This window comes from Ostrinia nubilalis, chromosome 22, assembly GCF_963855985.1.
Source record: "Ostrinia nubilalis chromosome 22, ilOstNubi1.1, whole genome shotgun sequence".
Taxonomy (NCBI): domain Eukaryota; kingdom Metazoa; phylum Arthropoda; class Insecta; order Lepidoptera; family Crambidae; genus Ostrinia; species Ostrinia nubilalis.
Genome location: NC_087109.1, coordinates 831305 through 852099, shown reverse-complemented (window position 1 = coordinate 852099; position 20795 = coordinate 831305). Strand labels below are relative to the sequence as shown.

At 36.3% G+C, this 20795-nt stretch overlaps 1 protein-coding gene across 1 annotated transcript in view; it reads right to left on the bottom strand.

Moving 5' to 3' along the window:
• The window catches only part of LOC135083003 (venom dipeptidyl peptidase 4-like), a 301931-nt gene that overhangs the window by 107180 nt on the left and 173956 nt on the right, over positions 1-20795 (bottom strand). The gene's annotated exons all lie outside the window — the stretch shown is intronic.

Sequence of the window (20795 nt, the reverse complement as noted above, 5' to 3'; positions counted from 1 at the left end):
GCGCACGCGGTTGCCCGTTGCAGGCTCTATGCAACCACGCTATTTTAAACCGTGGCCCCTAAGCATGAGATGGGCACTCTCTAGAATTCTCTTGAATTTGATGGTGTTAGGGGAATCCTAGGAATGAATACAGACTTTCCAATGGAATCTCCTCATCAATATTGAAACATTGCAACTTGCAATGCAATGTTTCGTTTTCATTTGTTGTATTATTGACTATTTCTTGATTTTTCAAACACGTGTCAAAATAAAAAAAATAATTTAAATCAAAAGCACTAAGGAATATTTAATTGATATCAACTTCGAAGCAAGCACAGATCACAGAAACTAAAGGGAAATGTGATAAGGGGGCGGAGCCGGTGTCGCAACAATATGCCCAAAAACAGAACATATTGCTTGTGAAAGCAATGATGACAGCAGCGACGTTATAATGTAAACAGTTTACATTGCTTGCATACTACTAAAGATTATTCGAACGTTGAATACTGATACCGCAGTGGATAATGAGCACATATTTTGATTTCTTTGACACTGAGTTTCGAACTCAGCGCATTACTTAGCATCTTTCTATATCTCTATGGAAGCAAGTTATCTTCAAAATAACATTCTACACCTTTTTAACCAAATACGAAGCACGTCATCTATCAATAGGGAATATATTTTAGAAGTTAATAAATTATGCATAAAATAACACTTTAGTTAAATCATAGAATTTCTAAAAACTAGTACTGAAATCGTACCGGAAACAATAAAAAAATTATTAATATGTTATCTAATTTATTTATTAAACGACCAATTATCGAAGATTTTGGAGTAAAGTTTTTGAAAATATTTTATAGCCAACATAGGAAACATTTAGTGTAAGAATTTCTTTTCGGAGCCTATTGCCTTCAAACAAACAAATAATCAAATCTTTCCTCTTTTATTACTATTGATTTAACAACAAAACTTCCCTCTCGAAACAAAACGGTTCTTTTTCTTCTTCACGAAACAAAACTCAAAGCGGATAATAAATAAACAAATCTTTGGACAATTTCACAATGCCATCTCGTCCCAAAATAAGCAACTAATATGCTTGTGTTAAGGGTGCTAGCTTAATGGATATACTATGTACTTACAACCTTTTTTATAATTTATTTATTAAATTAAATTCATACATAAATACATAGTTACTCCCAGTCCCGTCAAAGAAATTAAATTTCATCATTTCAATTTCTGCTCGGCCGGGAATCGAACCCGGGACCTCTCGGCATATTAGTCCGTTTCGAACCACCAAACGGCCGACTCAAAACGGACCTCCCGGCATAGTATCAAAAGTATTTGGTCGCCGTATAAATCTCCGCTTCATGACACGAACACACGTAAACGTCATGGCGGGAAAAATGACACAGGTCCTGCCTTGACGGGCGCTCGCGCCGTACTAATCAATGTCGGCTTCCACATTGTAATTTATACTGATATTCACATCAATATTTTGACAAAGTAGTTACTAATATTTAAACAATAACTGTGGAAATCAATTCTCCAATGAATATTCTTTATTTTGGGATACTTTTATTGCTGTTATTGCTGTGTATTAAAACCAAAAATCACGATCAAAATGTGACGTAAATCTTAAAAATTTGCCAAAGTATTTTTAGATTTTACTCAATAATGGTAATGAAATTCAAGAATCCGTTTGATTATTGGACTACAAGAATATATGTCCGATGATTTCTATACAGGGTGTTAGGTAAATGGGTATATGAGCCGACACTAGCCCATGTTAACATGGTCATATAAATGGTATGGTGAAGTCAGAAAATTGATATCTTCATTTTAACTATTTTAATTTTCATACAAATCGGATTTTGTAAAATTTATTTTGTATGAAAATTAAAAAAATTAAAATCATGATATCAAATTTCTGACTTCACCATTCCATTTATATGCTTATGTTAACATGGGCTAGTGTCGGCTCATATACCCATTTACCTAACACCCTGTATATTTTTAAGCTTATTATACGAGCATAAATAATAGATACAGGACTTTGAAATTGAGTCTGCGGCAATTTTTCCGTAAAATGGTTGTGGGAGATGGGGCACTGAGAATTAATCAAAAGAGTTTTAGTAAATCCGTTACATTATTGGTCAACAACAAGGATTGAACTATCTTTCGCAGTAATTAAATAATCTCTGGGTGTTGCTTAAGATAGTAATTCATGCTTCCAAAATCTTAGAAATTTGCACAAAAAAGTAAAATGGCTCTTAACCTGTCAGCGCCGTGGTTTACGAGTCAGATAACGTGTAGTCGCCATTAAAGGGATTATTATCTTTTAGCTAATTAGTGCACTATTATCGAGTTATAAGCCGTTGGGGAATAATTAATCATTTATGTATGCGTACTAGCTTCGGATATTTCAATCTGCCGCGGAAATCTTTATCGAGCAACAAAATCACTAGATTTTTTAAAATATCTTCAGCATGAGAAATAATTTTCCCTTTAGATATTATAATCTCATCTACCTATAACCTATTTCACTTTCTTCTGTTTTTTTGACAAGTCTTTCAGGTCTCGTATACACTTGACTAAGAACTAAAGACCTACAAGAGTTACTTTCGCATTTTCATTACTAAGAAAAAGAGAAAGGTCACTATTTCATTAACCTTTCAAAACAAATTAGAAGAGGTACCTACCTAACATTGAATTTGAGTTTAAAAAATCCCAAGTTAATTTGCACCTTACCAAGTTAAAAATACGCAAAAAATGGCTTTCTTTTGTGCTCAAGCTTGAGAAGCACTTAGAATTAGAATCCACAATTACGTCCTTCTGCTAAATAATGCTGAATCAGGCTTCAAAGCGAGCAATGACACCGCAGCTATAATTATGCTGTCGCACCTCCTGCCCAGTTTAACTTGAGCTGGACCGAACAGGCGGTTACTCAATAGTGACGTATTTGCAAGTTGTCGATGTTTTTGGTGCTATTTAAATATTTTTAAGCTTTTACTCTGCTGACATCATTTACAAAGACAGTGTGAAATTGACATTCATACGGTGGCTCTTGAGTGGCAGTGAGTGGGGCACTAAAACTGATGGTAATATGCGAAGGTCAGAGTCAAAGTCAAAAATTCTTTATTTGTATAGACTATTTAATTAGTACTTACAAATCGTCAAATATTTTGCTCTTAAGAAGCCTCTATATGTCTCATAATCTTTTTACCCTACCAGCGTTTGAGACCAACAGAAGAGGAAAAAAGATAGTGGCGGGCATCGACTCCAAAAATGACAACTAATAAATTGATGAAAATATTCAATAAAATGATGAAGATTTTGATAATGATTTTATACAACATCATGTATACTCCATGATAATCCAATTCATGCACAAATTGAAATTTATCAAGCTCAAAAAAGAACGCGAAAGCAACATCTTACTATACGCAATCAAGATTAGGCCAAAAATAATTTAATAACTATGTCGCAATTAAGCGACATCGATTTTAATTGTTGTGGCAATTACCTCGCCACAAGCGCTACTATTGTTCCGAGTTCCTCAGGGCTCAAGTTACACTGGCCGCGATAGCCGGCCCAGTTAACCAACTTTGTAATTGGACCCCACAACTTTCGCCGCGGTTTGTTTTGGAAAAACTTTTGTTTTTCGTGTCCGAAGTACCGAGTTATGATCCGTGTGAACTTTTATAGGTTAGATTAAACCAGAAAAACAAGATCGTAAAGTTTAATTTGAAATTTTTGGTATAGGGAAACATGAAGAAAGTAAACAAGCTGTTGGATGAAACAACGACATTGAAAATACACAATGAAAGAAGAAGCACAAGACTCGCGTCATTCACAATGATAGTTATTTAATTTTAGCATTAAGAGTTGCATCTCAAACTAACTTGAAAATTATAAATAACTTGAAAAATCGAACTGCCTAAGATGGGAATTGAACCCACGACCTTCCGCTTGCCGGCTCTTCAGTTCGATTTTTTCAAGTTATTTATAATTTTTAAATTCACAATGATTACGTTATTAAGGCATTTTAAGAGCATTTAAATGTCCTAAATATTATTACTTTGAAGCTAAACAACTGCTGCCACAGATAACAAACGGCCGATCTAAAATTATAACGCACAAAATATCCTTATAACCCAATTTCAGTTGCAAAGCTTAAAAGACAAACTTAATATTCAGACAACGTTGAAATTCAACACCAAAATTCCGCAATTGTGATCAAATTTACCTCTTCAAAGCTGCCGGTGGCAAGTGTCATAAAGAATTAATTAGATTCAGCATCAGCTGCTCTGTCTCACGAAAATAATCTAATTTAGATTTTCTCCTCAGAAATACTGTTAACTTGTCGTTGAAGAAAATAATGCAAATTATGTTGATTTAATTAATTTTGTGAATATAAATTGGATAGTTTGAAATATTCATTACTTTCGTTTGGTATTATTTTTATACCGTTAAAATACGAGTACACCATTGAGTAAAAAATAATAGTGTAACAAAGTGAAAGCTATAAACATTAGTACTAGGATGTTCTATTAAGAACACATCTAAAAATGAGAAAATAGAGTAAGGAAATGGGGTAGGGTATTCTTGTAATAACGATCACCGTCTTTATGAAGTGAGTGACTAATTTGTATTCTTCTATCAACTTTTGTACAGATGACGGCACGTCAGAGTAATCTTGGGGTATTATCCAGTTGTAATAGAAAGGAATTTGCAACAACATGTATGTATAGTCCGATGTGCTATTATCTGTATTATTAAAGTGCTTTCATTCAATCACCAAAAACCGCGTTGCTAAATTTTACTCAACCGTAAACATCTCGATAAAGTATCAAGAACATTTATCGCAATGAAGTTAAATTTTCATCAGAACGTTAAGATGGAGCCGGGTTCGGAGTATCATCAAATTCTATCGAGTGGTACTAAATCAATATTATCTTCAGCCAAGATCAGCGGTGCCTGCTCTCTTAGGAGTATTTACAATCTGAGATTACGTTAGCGACAAAGAAAACTCTTGACGTTAAATTCTCGTTTTGGCGAAGTTGGGAGCTTTTGTAATTTTGGTGTATTTGACATGACATTGTTATTTTGCTATTCTAAAATGTTAAGACCATGAAAACTTACGTACCACTATAATTCCAATCTTACTTAATAGCGGCTCGTACTAAATAAGAACAATTTTTAAGCAGTTAAAAATACACAAGTTGGATAAAATTTTCAAGTAATTTTAAACAGTAAAAGTCAGGGTCGATTCATTAATGTAGGTACTATTTTTTACATGGTTTTAAATTCTAGACATAAATAATTAGGGCAGTCGTTTTAAAAAGTCTTCTAAATTCTAAATGCAATAACTAAAACTATGTTGCGTTCTTTCTACTGATATCGACAAAGATATTTGTTTTAATATACATAATTAAAATACTGTCACAGTGTCATTTTAATGTAATTGAAAACGAACGTAAAATTTTCACAGCCGATCGGCATTCCAATAATTGTTCACTTAAGTCTCCAATGTCTTCCCGAATTCTCATGCGAAATTGATTTATTAAGAAAACGGCCATTTCATTTCGACTGTTAATTTACAAGCGAAGCTCGCAGCTAATATCTGGAATTTGAACTGAATTTAACAATGCTTCTTTTGAGATTTATACATAATTAAACCACAAAGGAAAATGAGTCGAATGTTTATGAAATAAAGTTGAATGTGGAGGTAATGGAGGACTTGGTGAAAAACAAACAACAAATTCTCGAGTATATTGAGGCTCGAGCGTTTCTCTAATTAAAATGTCCTTTGAAATTAAACAGCTTGGGAATGAAGTCGAAATATTAAAAATATCAACCGTTTGAAGTAGCAGCGGGTTTTGGTGACATCTATTTGTGTTGCAAAAATAACTAAGGAAAACGTTATCAACAAACAAATTGTTTTCCTGTTCGCTGAAACGTGCCAATAATGGAGATGATATCTTATTTTTTCCTCTTTATCATTGACACAGTTTTTGATAATAAAATATTTTGCCCAGGCATAAGAAAAGATTTCTCTGGAAATGTTCACTTTTACTTTTTCGCCTATTTACAGCTTCCATTATAACGGTTTTCTATGATAGCCTGTACATACATATTTGGCAATGCAAACCACGTAGGTTCATAGCGTTGCGGCTATCTAGTTGGATCTCTAATTACGTGACACTCTGTATGCACCTTAATAACATTTTACATTGCAATTCGGATTTAGAATTTTGTTTCATTAATGTACACATCCATTAGACCTTATCTAAATCCTTATTTGCTAAACTAAATTACTACTTTTATTACTAAATTTACGTCCAATAGCTAAACATTCGTCTACCGATCCACAGGGGCAATTCCCAGAAAACAAAAATTGGGGCTAATCAAGAGAAGTAGGTTCCAAACTACAAAGGCATTGGCCGCCTGCCACCGAACTGAATCCGTCTAATCAGCTATCAGAGGTTTGCGGAAAAGCTGAAATCAGGATTGGGTAAAGCTTTTATTGTCTAAAAGCCTCGTTTATCGAGCTTTTGAACTTGGTCGCTTTATTGTCAAAGACAGTCGGATATTGCATTTACATTGCTGTAAATATTAAAGAAGAAAGAAACATTTATTACAAAGAACATCACATAAAGACAAAAAGGTACATAAAGTAAGAAAAATGTAGCACATAAAAATAATAAGAGAAATTGTACTGAGCAGTGTCACCTTGTTGCAACAGCAATGCCCCTTGCAATGGGACCCAGCATAATTATGCATTGATAGAGCATTTATATTGCAATAGACTAGATGACAAAATTTCAATTATTTGTCCGTCAGATAGATAATTAGAAAATATGAGATTCGTATTTTCTATTTTCTTTCATAATTAAATAATAACAGAGATATATCTAGTAAAAGTAATATATCTAGTAAAAGTAGTAAAAAATCTACTCAAAAGTGATGTCACGCTACATTTCAACTCAATATAATACTGTATTGATTCGATTATTAAAAAAAATTAAAAATACGTGTCCAATATATTTGTATTATCTGTCTGACGGACAAAATTCAAGCATTTAGCAATGAAAATGCAGTGACTAATGACTTAATACTTCTGCCGCGTCTGCTCATACATTTAGCTGAAAATTCCATTAATTTAATTCCTTTCAAAAGTTACGTTCAGAAGACGAAGCAAGTTCGCGTCGAGGCAGTAAACTACTTAAGTTGGCGAACTTCGCGACGAGACGCGATGGCAAAGGGCACGAATTTGGAACTTGATACGGGGGAATTATTAAACGAATTGACTGAGCATTTTAAAACTAAATTTTTAAGTAAGTTTTTTAACATTTGCGTTAGTTATTTATCAGTTGTCTCAAAAGTTTTTGGTATACTTTTATTAATAAGTCTATTGAAAAAAAAAATGCTTTCTTAATAGAATATTGGTTTCATGTTTTTTCTATGGGTCTACCTCCAAAGCCATTGTCTTCTTAAATACAGTTGTGTATACATAATCTATACTATAATATTATAAATGAGAAAGTAACTCTGTCTGTCTTGCTTTCACGCTTAAACCACTAAACCGATTTTGATGAAATTTGGCATAGAGATAGCTTGAGTCCCGGGAAAGGACATAGGATAGTTTTTATCCCGGTTTTTGAAACAGGGACGCGCGCGATAAATTTTTCTGTGACAGACAAAATTCCACGCAGGCGAAGCCGCGGGCGGAAAGCTATTTATACATAAACTTGTTTCAATATTACACATAATATATTTAATGTTATTTTCGCACACACTTAAAATGTCAAATAACGCGCTTTCGTCAGAACGAGGTCAATATTTGAACGATTCAATTTCGGGTTTCTGCAAATTTTAGGAAACGTCGAACGACACTTAACATACAAAATACAACCTTAACAATATTACATTAAAGCACATTTAGTTGTGCAGTCGGGGATAACATTTTGGGTTGAATCCTGGATATGAGATGATAAAGAGATTTAACTAGAATACCGCTTTTATTAAATTCACGATTTAATTTTGTTCAATTTAACTTCAATATCAAATTTCAAAGTTTATAAAAGATTGAAATTCTTGTTCTACAGGTAGAAAGTTATTTTTCAATTTGCGTGATTCCTTCAGTTCCACATTGTTCGACTTTCTTGCTATTTTGTGATTATATTAGTCGCAAAAAAAGCAAGTAATTGGTACTATGAAGTTACAGTACATCAGTTTACATTTTTGTTTCAATTAATTACTATTACAAAAGATGCCACAGTATGTGCCATCATTATTTAAGTCCCATTGCTGGTACAGGCCAGAATTACAAGTACATCGTTCAAATACCACATTACCAAAGTGTATTGCTCCATAATTACTTATTTGTGCAAATTCTTTGCGCGCCGCCCCACATAGCTTGGGTAACATTCCTTCTAGTTATACTGAGAGCTTAATTATACCGTTTATAATCTGGGGGCACGGCAGTGCCCCCACCAAGTTGAGCAAAAAAGCGGCACGGCCGTACCATCCTTTTCTCGAAGCAATTCAGGCCATTTTCGACCGCCTGTAACTTCGTTGTGGATAAAACTAGAAGGCTGAATTTTCATTAGCTATGCAGGCATTGTAAAGACACGGTATATTTAAAATTTCATTCAATTTGAACCAGTAGTTTAAGAATTATAACGGGTCAAAGTTACTTAATTTTGTCACTCACTGACTCACTGACTCACTGACTCACTGACTCACTGACTCACCGATCATCAAAATTCTAAGGCACTTCTAGCAGACCTAGAAGCTTCAAATTTGGAATATAAGTAGTGTTTGGTGTATGAATCAAGGAAAAACTAAAATATTTGAGGGCACGGTAGTGCAACCGCCAAGTCGAGTAAAATTTTTCAATTTCGGTCCAGTTTTCTAGATACATAACTGCTGTCTACAAAATACAAAAAGAAATGAGATCCCATCAAAAACAATACTTGTCAAAAAAACCAAGTCTCGCAACTCAGTTGTTCTACGGTAAAAAGTTGTGAGATCCATGTAATACCAAGTCCAGGCCAGGAAATCTTTAACGTTTTACATAAATATATTGACTTGGTCATCGCATGAAAACACGTGTAAATTAAATTATTTAGTGCGATGGCCAAGTCAATAATTTATGTAAAACGTTAAAGATTTCCTGGCCTGGACTTGGTATTACATGGATCTCACAACTTTTTACCGTAGAACAACTGAGTTGCGAGACTTGGTTTTTTTGACAAGTATTGTTTTTGATGGGTATAATATAATAGCCGAGACCAAGGAATGGAATCCCATGTATTTTGGAATTCATACAACTAAAGCTACGGCCAAAATACGCGATTGAAGTGGTGTGTGTGTGGATGACTAGAGATGCCGACTAGAGTATCGATATGTTAAGATTAAAAATTAGTTTGGATATCGACAGTACGTAGTACATCATCATTAAGGCTGGTTTTTGTGTTTTTTTGACAATCTGTATGAACTTCTAGGGAGCGTTTTAGAGTAATGCGGTCCGGAGGAACCGCTCGCTCCCTAGCAGTTCATACAGATCGGCTGTGCGGAGCGATCCGCACTGACAGTCCGCGTGACACTAAAACCAGCCTTACTTATTAACACCCGTATTCACAAACGATGCTTGCGTAAGTGTAGCTGCAAATCGAACGCACAGCGTTGAATAGAGCTCTGTGATTGGTTCATATGTCACCCTGTGCGTCCTCGCGCACTGTGAGACCTCATAGTAATGTTTGTGAATACGGGCGTTAAGTCTCCACTGCAGGAGGACAACCCTCTGTAACTTACTAAAGGCAAAAGGATTTGGCCTAAACTCCCCCATGTTAGCTAGACGGTTTCAGGAGGGCTTATGTTCGCATATTTCTTCCTACTAAAACTCTCACGACATCCATGGGAAGAGTGAGGTTAGTCCTATTATAAGGAAGGAACGGATGGAGCAGCAAGGTTCTGGAATGGAGGCCGTGTACCGGAAAACGTAGCGTGGGACGTCCACCTACAAGGTGGACCGACGACATCGTAAAGGTAGCAGGGAAGCGCTGGACGCAAGCCCCTACCAATCGATCAACATGGAAAGCATTGGGGGAGGCCTATGTTCAGCAGTGGACCTCCTATGGCTGAAATGATGATGATGATGATGATGACACGGGTAATTAAATAGTACAGAAAGGTACTAAACATATTAAAGCAATTTTTTTTAAATGCATAATAAGGCAGGTATTTGACCGGAATCGCACCTGATGTTAAGTGAGACGCTGTCTAGGATGGTACATCTGTTCTGTAAGTGCGTATTCACCCTCGCCTTGAAAAGGCACAGATTACAGTGTTCATAAAGACAGCAGCAGGCAACGAATTTCAGTCCCTAGCTGTTCGCATTATAAAAGAGCTTATTCCTTAGTAAATGCGGTTCTAAATGGCTGTCGTAGTTGTAACAACCCGCACGAGGTACAAAACACGTCAAACCAATGCTCATATTCCATTTATATCCATTACGCTCTCTGGAGTTACATTTAACTGCCCGCAAAAAATATTTAAACGATTCTGTTTGACAGCAAAGAGACTTATTAAGAACGTGCATTTGCCAGTCAGAGCCCTCGTGCGGTTTGGAGCTCATGTACAGACAGCTTCTGAGGCTATATATTGTGTAAAATAGCATTTAATACGAGGACATAAGGTGCCATAGAGCTTAGTTTGATGTACCATCGACTGTACTAAGCATCTAAGACTATACCACAGAACACAGAAACTAAAGGGAGATGTGAAAAGGGGGCGGGGCCGGTGTCTCAGCAATATGCCCAAAAACAGAACACATTGCTCGTGACAGCAATAATGACAGCAGCGACGTCATACTCATAATGTAAACAGTTTACATTGCTTGCGTAGTACTAAATTATTCGTTGAGTACTGATACTGCAGTGGATACTGAGCACATATTTTGATTACTTTGTGTGTGTGAATTTCTAATGCGACACTTTCGAACTCAGCGCATTTGTTGGCATCTCTCTGTTATATCTCTATGGACTATACATTAACTCATGTTGAAATTATAAACACGTTATGAATAGATAAGTTACTATGTATGTGGTGAGGTCAATCGTGATGCAAGCATATTTAGCTTAACTAGCTTTGGTCGCCCGCTACGCGGGCTACAAAAGCTAGATCTGCGATGCTGGCCGCTCCGGGCTTCGCCCTACGCGGCGCTCGGCCTGCGGCCTCGCATTCGGAGCTCGGCCTTCGGCCTCGCAAAAATTACAGGGGGTGTTTACTGTCTGTCACTGTGCTCTTGTGCTTTTTTGACGCAACACAAGTTTAACTGTGGTAACTCTCGGGATTTGAACCATCGCTCGGCCTTCGGCCTCGCCTTTCTGTCTGTCACTGGGCTCTAGTCCTTTTTTGACGCATCAAAAATTAATCTATGGCGACTCACAGGCTTTAAACTATCGCTCGGCCTTCGGCCTCGCCTTTTTCTACGTTAGCTGAGCCCCCCTGCATACAATTTGTATGGAGAATTTAGTCCCTTTAGGAAAACGGGTGAACGCTTGGCGGCCATCTTGGATTTCCAAAATTTTGCATTTTTGCCTTAATCTGGACCATTTTCCGCGCCGAACCCCATTTTTACTTTTTTTCTAACTTCACCCAATCCCGTAAAACAATTCCTTAAAACCACCAATGTCCCAAAATTTTGAGTTTCCGTAACTCCCAGTGTTGCCAGGTCATCGAGCTAAAAATGGTCAAATGTCATTAGTTTGACCTATTTGCAGAAGGCGTCATCCAAATTTTTGACCGAAAGTCGTTATTTCCTTTTTTTACATTTTTGGACCAAATCTCCCAAAGCATGGCAACACTGGAAATATTTGGTTTTCCAATCGATACTCCTTGACAAACTACGTAATCGCCCCATACAACTCGACTTTCCCAAATGTTGCCAACTGCCCGAAAAATGCATTTGAAAAATCGAAAATCTGAAACTTTTTACAAAATGGCCGCCCGCTCAGCCGCCATCTTGATTTTCCATGATTTCGGATTTTTCCCATAGTCTGGGTCGTATAACCGACCAAACCCCATTTTCAGATTTTCCCTGCCATATCTCCTTCTGTCCGTCCTTAACTTTAAAGACACCCATGTCGAAAAAAATACTTTTCCCCGTAGCTCCCAGTGTTGCCAGGTGATCGAGATGAAAATGGTCAAATGTCATTTGTACGACCCTTTTGCAGGAGGCGTCATCCAAATTTTTGACCGGAAGTCGTTATTTCTACTTTCGACATTTTTGGACCAAATCTCCCAAAGCATGGCAACACTGGAAAAAATTCTTCACCCAAGCGAAACCTCTCGACAAGACACACAACCGCCTCATACAACTCGACTTTCTAAAATGTTGCCAACCGCTCGAAAAATGAATTCCAAAATTTCGGAATTTTCAACTTTTTACAAAATGGCCGCCCACGCCTCCGCCATCTTGATTTTTTGACATTTCGGATTTTTCCCTTAATCTGGGTCGTATATGCAACCAAACGTCATTTTTATTTTTTTTCTGCCATAATTCTTTCTGTCTGTCACTAACTTTAAAGTCACCCATGTCGCAAAAAAAACTTTTCCCCATAACTTTCAGTGTTGCCAGACTTTTTTCATAAAAATGGTAAAATGTCATTCGGGTCCCCAAACGTCACCAAACTGCATACCAAGTTTTTGGAATTTCTGGAAATTTCCATTTTCTACTATCCGGGGCCGTGGTGGAAAATTTTCTTCCAAAATGGTAGTTTTTTCCTATTCATGGCAACACTCGAATAACAGACCAACAATCGCCCGGAACATTGTACCCCACTCCGGTGTCGCCATCTGCCGGAAAATTGCTACCAAAGTTTGGGAATTTTTTGATCGCAACAAAATGGCCGACGGCTCAGCCGCCATCTTGTTTTTTGATAATCTGTGAATGAGGCTCTAAAGCAGATTATACAACGCCTAAAAACTTAAAAGAAATTTTCAAAAACAACTGCGCATCTCGGAGTGACACCTCCCCAAAAACACCCCTGAAATCGCGTTTTCAATCCAAGATGGCGGCGCGGCCATTTTGTTTTTCCATTTTTTTCTCACATTTTTTAACACACCTTGGCAACCCTAATAAACTCCCAAAAAGGAAAAAATTCAGGATGAAAAACAAAAAAGTTGGAGTTTCAAAAAGTGCCGCCATTTTGTTTTTTGGTTCAAAAAATTTAATAAAGCTGGCAGTCAAAAAATCTAGTTTAAAACAAACAACAACAATTTTACCCCTCTCCCCTCTAAATACCCCAAAAATACCCCTGATCAGTCAGTGAGTGAGTGAGTGGTAATCGAGCTTTATATATTATAGATAGATAGATAGATAGACTAGCTTTGGTCGCCCGCTACGCGGGCTACAAAAGCTAGATCTGCGATGCTGGCCGCTCCGGGCTTCGCCCTACGCGGCGCTCGGCCTGCGGCCTCGCATTCGGAGCTCGGCCTTCGGCCTCGCAAAAATTACAGGGGGCGTTGTCGTTTGTCACGGTGCTCTTGTGCTTTTTTGACGCAACACGAGTAAATCTATGGGTACTGTGGGGATTTGAACCATCGCTCGGCCTTCGGCCTCGCCTTTCTGTCTGTCACTGGGCTCTAGTCCTTTTTTGACGCATTAATAATAAATCTATGGCGACTCACAGGCTTTAAACTATCGCTCGGCCTTCGGCCTCGCCTTTTTCTACGTTAGCTAAGCCCCCCTGCATACAATTTGTATGGAGAATTTAGTCCCTTTAGGAAAACGGGTGAACGCTTGGCGGCCATCTTAGATTTCCAAAATTTTGCATTTTTGCCTTAATCTGGACCATTTTCCGCGCCGAACCCCATTTTTACTTTTTTTCTAACTTAACCCAATCCCGAATTCATTTGTTTCTACAATTCCTTATTCCTCCGTTGTCCCAAAACTTTGAGTTTCTGTAACTCTCAGTGTTGCCAGGTGATCGAGTTGAAAATGGTCAAATGTCATTAGTTTGACCTATTTGCAGGAGGCGTCATCCAAATTTCTGACCGGAAGTCGTTATTTCCATTTTTTACATTTTTGGACCAAATCTCCGAAAGTATGGCAACACTGGAAATTTTTGTTTTTTCAAATAATACTCCTTGACAAACTACATAATCGCCACATACAAACCGACTTTCCCAAATGTTGCCAACTATCCGAAAAACGCATTTGAAAAATCGAAAATCTGAAACTTCTTACAAAATGGCCGCCCGCTCAGCCGCCATCTTGATTTTCCATGATTTCGGATTTTTCCCATAGTCTGGGTCGTATAACCGACTAAACCCCATTTTCAGATTTTCCCTGCCATATCTCCTTCTGTCCGTCCTTAACTTTAAAGACACCCATGTCGAAAAAAATACTTTTTCCCGTAGCTTCCAGTGTTGCCAGGTGATCGAGATGAAAATGGTCAAATGTCATTTGCACGACCCTTTTGCAGGAGGCGTCATCCAAATTTTTGACCGGAAGTCGTTATTTCTACTTTCGACATTTTTGGACCAAATCTCCTAAGGTATGGCAACACTGGAGAAATTTCTTCACCCAAGCGAAACCTCTTGACAAGACACACAACCGCCTCATACAACTCGACTTTCCAAAATGTTGCCATGTACTCGAAAAATGGATTCCAAAATTTCGAAATTTTCAACTTTTTACAAAATGGCCGCCCACGCCACCGCCATCTTGATTTTCTGACATTTCGGATTTTTCCCATAATCTGGGTCGTATATCCGACCAAACGTCATTTTTATTTTTTTTCTGCCATAATTCTTTCTGTCTGTCACTAACTTTAAAGACACCCATGTCGCGAAAATTTGTTTTCCCCGTAACTTTCAGTGTTGCCAGACTTTTTTCATAAAAATGGTGAAATGTCATTCGGGTCCCCAAACGTCACCAAACTGCATACCAAGTTTTTGGAATTTTTGGAAATTTCCATTTTCTACTATCCGGGGCCGTGGTGGAAAATTTTCTACCAAAATGGTAGTTTTTTCCGATTCATGGCCACACTCGAATAACAGACCAACAATCGCTCGGAACATTGTACCCCACTCCGGTGTCGCCATCTACCGGAAAATTGCTGTCAAAGTTTAGAAATTTTTTGATCGCAACAAAATGGCCGACGGCTCAGCCGCCATCTTGTTTTTCGATAATCTGTGAATGGGGCTCTTAAGAAGACTATACATGTCACAAATACTCAAAAGAATTTTTCAAAAACAATTGCTCATCTCGGAGTGACATCTCCCTAAAAACACCCCGAAATCGAATTTTTAATCCAAGATGGCGGCGCGGCCATTTTGTTTTTCCGTTTTTTTCTCACATTTTTCAACACAACTTGGCAACCCCAACCAACCACCAAAAAAGAAAAAATTCAGGACCAAAGACAGAAAAGTTTGTGTTTCAAAAAGTGCCGCCATTTTGTTTTTTGGTTCAAAAAATGTGGTAAAGCTGGCAGTCGAAAAATCTAGTTTAAAACAAACACCAAAATTTTTACCCCTCTCCCCTCTAAATACCCCAAAAATACCCCTGATCAGTGAGTGAGTGAGTGAGTGAGTGGTAATCGAGCTTTATATATTATAGACTAGCTTTGGTCGCCCGCTACGCGGGCTACAAAAGCTAGATCTGCGATGCTGGCCGCTCCGGGCTTCGCCCTACGCGGCGCTCGGCCTGCGGCCTCGCATTCGGAGCTCGGCCTTCGGCCTCGCAAAAATTACAGGGGACGTTCCCGTTTGTCACTGTGCTCTTGTGCTTTTTTGACGCAACACAAGTAAATCTATGGCGACTGTCGGGATTTGAACCATCGCTCGGCCTTCGGCCTCGCCTTTCTGTCTGTCACTGGGCTCTAGTCCTTTATTGACGCATTAAAAATAAATCTATGGCGACTCACAGGCTTTAAGCTATCGCTCGGCCTTCGGCCTCGCCTTTTTCTACGTTAGCTAAGCCCCCCTGCATACAATTTGTATGGAGAATTTAGTCCCTTTAGGAAAACGGGTGAACGCTTGGCGGCCATCTTGGATTTCCAAAATTTTGCATTTTTGCCTTAATCTGGACCATTTTCCGCGCCGAACCCCATTTTTACTTTTTTTCTAACTTCACCCAATCCCGAATTCATTTGTTTCTACATTTCCTTCAAACCAGCCATGTCCTGAAATTTTGAAATCCTGTAACTCTCAGTGTTGCCAGGTGATCGAGTTGAAAATGGTCAAATGTCATTAGTTTAACTTTATTTGGCTCAAAAATCTATTTCGTTTTAAGCAATAATATTATGTATAGAAGGCGATAAATTATGAAAGGTTTCAGTTGTCGTACATAATATGTCTTGATTCAATTAGCTTATCTATCTTAGTTATTTGTTGGCTATATATTACGGAAGTAGGTACCTATGAGATTCTCCTAACAAATTACAAATTATTTTATAATAATCAACTCTATTGTAAAATCTTATGCATTCATAATAATAAAAGTAATAGCTAGTGTACTTGTTTATTAATTTAATTGTCGTGAAGAATGAATGTAGTCTATCATGATCACAGATATGGATAGATGCAGCATGTGTCAAAAATTGTATGAAGCCGAGCGTGCCACTTTTTAAACGTCATTAGCACAGTAGATAAATTAAACAGTACGGAAGCTTCATACAAACGCTCGAAATCAGACTCACGCACACAGACGCACGCTTTACACGAGCTCTAAGCGAACCTCGCAGTCCATCCGTCGCGAGTGTCGCGCGCGTTGTTTTTAATAATAATTTTATTGCATGCACTGTCCGCTGTATTTTTAAAAAACATGCCACGAGTGTATTGCGTAGTATACGGCTGCTTGAACTCGGCATTTCCAAAACCAGAACTTTCATTTTTTAAACTTCGTAATAATTCTGAATTGTAAAAATGATTAAATATTACTTTTTAAATAAAGTGCTTACATCTGATTTTGTAATAGTTCTATTTATAGCCTGACCAGGAACATAAAAACCCTGGCATAGAGGCGCGTCAATTGCATTTGATAGTGCAATACTGGGTACAGTCGTACCTGTATTAAATTAATAGGCTAACTTTATGTATCAGGATTCAGGATTATGGGCTAATTTAATATTTTCATAAATTAACAAAAAATATTATAAAACAGGTAAACTGGTTTAAATAAATTAAATGAAACCATCAATCGAGCTAGTAGGATTTTATTATTATTCATCAATAATCAAATTCTAAACTTGAATATTCAACTACAATGTCTGCTCATGAACGCTTCAAACTCGGTACTTCTTTCCCAATTCCATAAAATTCAACACTTACAAAGTGACAAAAAACTTTAAAATAGGTAGTTGAAACAAACCACAGCTAATTTTCATAGTTGACTGTACTATACGATAAACATGTCAGTCAATTTGACAACCTTTGTCGGAAACATTATTCAATGAAAATATTGTCCGAACCCTTAGTATTTCTCTTCGACAAATACTTTAACACATTGTGAACCACTTTTCTTTCACGACTATAAAAATATTTTAGCAGTTTAATACACAAAATCAATTGCGCACATTTAAAATAAAGTTTGTTTACACTTTGACAACAATAGACTGACATGTAAGGTGACATGTCAATGAAGTTTTTAGTTACTGTTGCCATTAAAAGAAATTAGTACCATTAATTTTCCGCAACATGGCGAGGGTTTTTATGTTCCTGGTCAGGCTATAAATTACGTAATTACGCTTTTTAACAAATTATGTTTTCTATTTGATAAAGTAATTTTCTCCGCGCGCTTTTGTACTAAGTGATGAACTGTATTTAAAATGAGGCAATAGGTATGTGAAAGTAAGTATCCGGTATTTTATTTATGAGAATAGATATTCTACCGGCCTCTAATAGTACTTAATCAATTTATTCGATTATGTATTCGATCATTAAAGAACCTAATTAACGATTTATTTTTTTGTTAACTACTTTGTCAATTAATTTATTCCATTAGGTATTTGATAATTAATAAACCTAAATGAACGTTGTAATAAATAAGTAAGTAAGAACCTTATTAATTTTATAAAGATTTAGAGTGCCAACCCTAACACTCAGTTGAAGTGTAGGTATTTAACTCGCCGAAAGGGCTAAGCTTCCGTACTGCTTTAGCTCATATATATACTGTGTCATTAGTGTCATTTTAGCGAATTTTAGTGATTGCCGCAACGTAAAAGTAATCGTATCATCGTACTGCATTTGCACAGTCATCGAATGATATCGTGTGACTCGATTCGAAAATTAATTAATTCCGATAAAACTAATAATTTGTTAAATACAAAACCAAAAACATCTTTATTTACCTTTTTAAAATAAATTAATTCTTACAAATCGTCAAATCTCGTTATTTTTTTTACCCTACCAGCGTTTCAAGACATTTTGTCAAGTGCATGAATACATGCATCAGTGTGTGTCTTATTGTTATGAGTAAGTACGGTTCCTTGGGATCGGTATGAGTGCACCAAATACAGGGACCATGGTTTTAACTCTTAGGAGTACATCGCAGGATATGTATTAAAAACAATGCTACTTTATACTTCTTCTACTGCTACTTTAATCTAATTAATTATTTGTTACTTGTGCTGTTAATTACAATTCTCAATCCGTAAATAATTTCTCTTTCTACCGTGTTCGTACTACTGTCCTCGTAAAATCATCGTAACCGATTGTTGTAATCGGATTACATGAACATCACTCGACCATGTATGTCCATTTGGACATATCGGAATGGCACGCTTTGACGATCAACTTGCTGTATCTACTCTAATCCATATCTGTGATCATGATAATGTGTTGAAATTACAGAATGCTTTAGAAATAATACCGATAGGAGGCGCATCGTAGCGCTATCATCATTGATTACTATTTAGAATGCGCCACCTATCGATTTTATTTCCAAGCATTCTCTAGTTACCGTTGTTAATGGAGTGCTATGTTACATGAAAGTTTCCTATGTATTACTTTTCTCTATGCATGAAAGTTTGAGTGCAGTTTAGTTTAGTCATATTATTAAAATTTAATCATCTTATGTATGTACCTAAATGAAAGCTGTTTAGGAAACAGATATCAAAGATATTAAGCCTGTGTGCGAGATAGTTAAGCCTGTGTGTTAGATATTTAAATCTGTGTGCGAGACAGTTAAGCCTGTGTGTGATTATAACTCAACCTACATTGTGTTTATTAATTAATTAATGAAGAAAAAACAAAAATTTGCTTCAAATAGTATATTTATAATGATTAAACAATTATTTTCTACAACTTTTGAAAGCATACATTTGACTGTAATATTACTATGTCTCTGTAAAGGAGCAATCTACTTTCGTAATTGATCTATCATTTAGTACATTAAATAAAAAGACATAAGCTTATAAGTAAAAAAAGTGCTACATGTAGCTTCAGTGCTGACAGAGTCGGATTTAAAAATCTAAGTTACCTAGAATGACAGTGGATCAAGCTGCAATTTTAATATAAGCGAAAAATATTAAATTCCAATGATAGTGAAATTCGAGTAATTTTACTTAGCTAAGACATGTTTAATTCCAAAATATGTAATCATAATTTCAAGTGCAATATTTATTTATAATATGAATGCAAATTGACATTAACTAAATAATTAAATAATTATGTTACATTTTCCTATATAAATGAAAATATTAAAAAAGAATCTGGATCAGAGGTGGAATTGTGTAAAGCAATCGTAATCATTTGACAGTTCATAACGAACGATAAAATCAGTTTAAGTGTTTGACAGAATAATCGTACGTTATGTTACGTACGTAACTGTCAAATGATAACGATTGCTTTACACAATTCCACCTCAGTTTTATAAAAAACTTATGGGCTGATTTTTCAACCGTCGTATAACTTTTAACTGAAGAATAGTATGAGATATGTCAAAATGTTTATTCTTTAGCAGATATTCAACGATTAAAAAATCAGTCCCAAGTCACCTAAATATCCGAGTAGCTGGCATTTTATGTTCACTAAATTAATATTAGAAAATGAAAAATAAAGAAAAAAAAACAAAAGAGCCATGATGAGGTTCAGCATAGGCTGCTACAAGTCTTGGGTTATGTTATTATTACTGATCAGTAAACAATATTAATTTGAATAAAAGTGCATAACTACTATGTTTTAATTTGTAAATATCTCTAATTATTATTTTCTTGCTTCCTCTGTAGAACGTCAAGCATCTTCAAATCAGTGTTCATCGATAGTTGATTGCTGTCGTCAATCCAATACCGGAACTTCAACTGAGATTTCAAGTCCAATGTCGATAATTCCATGATACTGATGAACCTGGAAATAAAAAGACAGTTGTAATTATTTCGTTTTAATGATTTCATTCTCTTATATTTTATTCGCAAAAAAGGACTATAGGTAATTAAGAAATGACAACATAGAGGTGAGTGGATGCGTGGTAGTATTATCACATAATACCTAATTATTAGTTAAAGTGGCATCTAAATAAAATGCGGCAAGCATTTATTGTGTGACATTTGCGTTTAAAATAAGATTTCAAATTAAGTATAAATATCTTTAAATAAATAAATATCTTTGGACAATCTCACACAGCGCCATCTAGCCCCAAAGTAAGCAATTAATATGCTTGTGTTATGGGTATGAAATTATGCATAGAATTCATTTTATAAGAATAATATTGAACATGTCTCGGAAATGGATTTGCAATAATATACAATAGGGATGATGACTGGGTAATGAAATCAAAATTATATTTAGTCCGTCAGACAGATAGA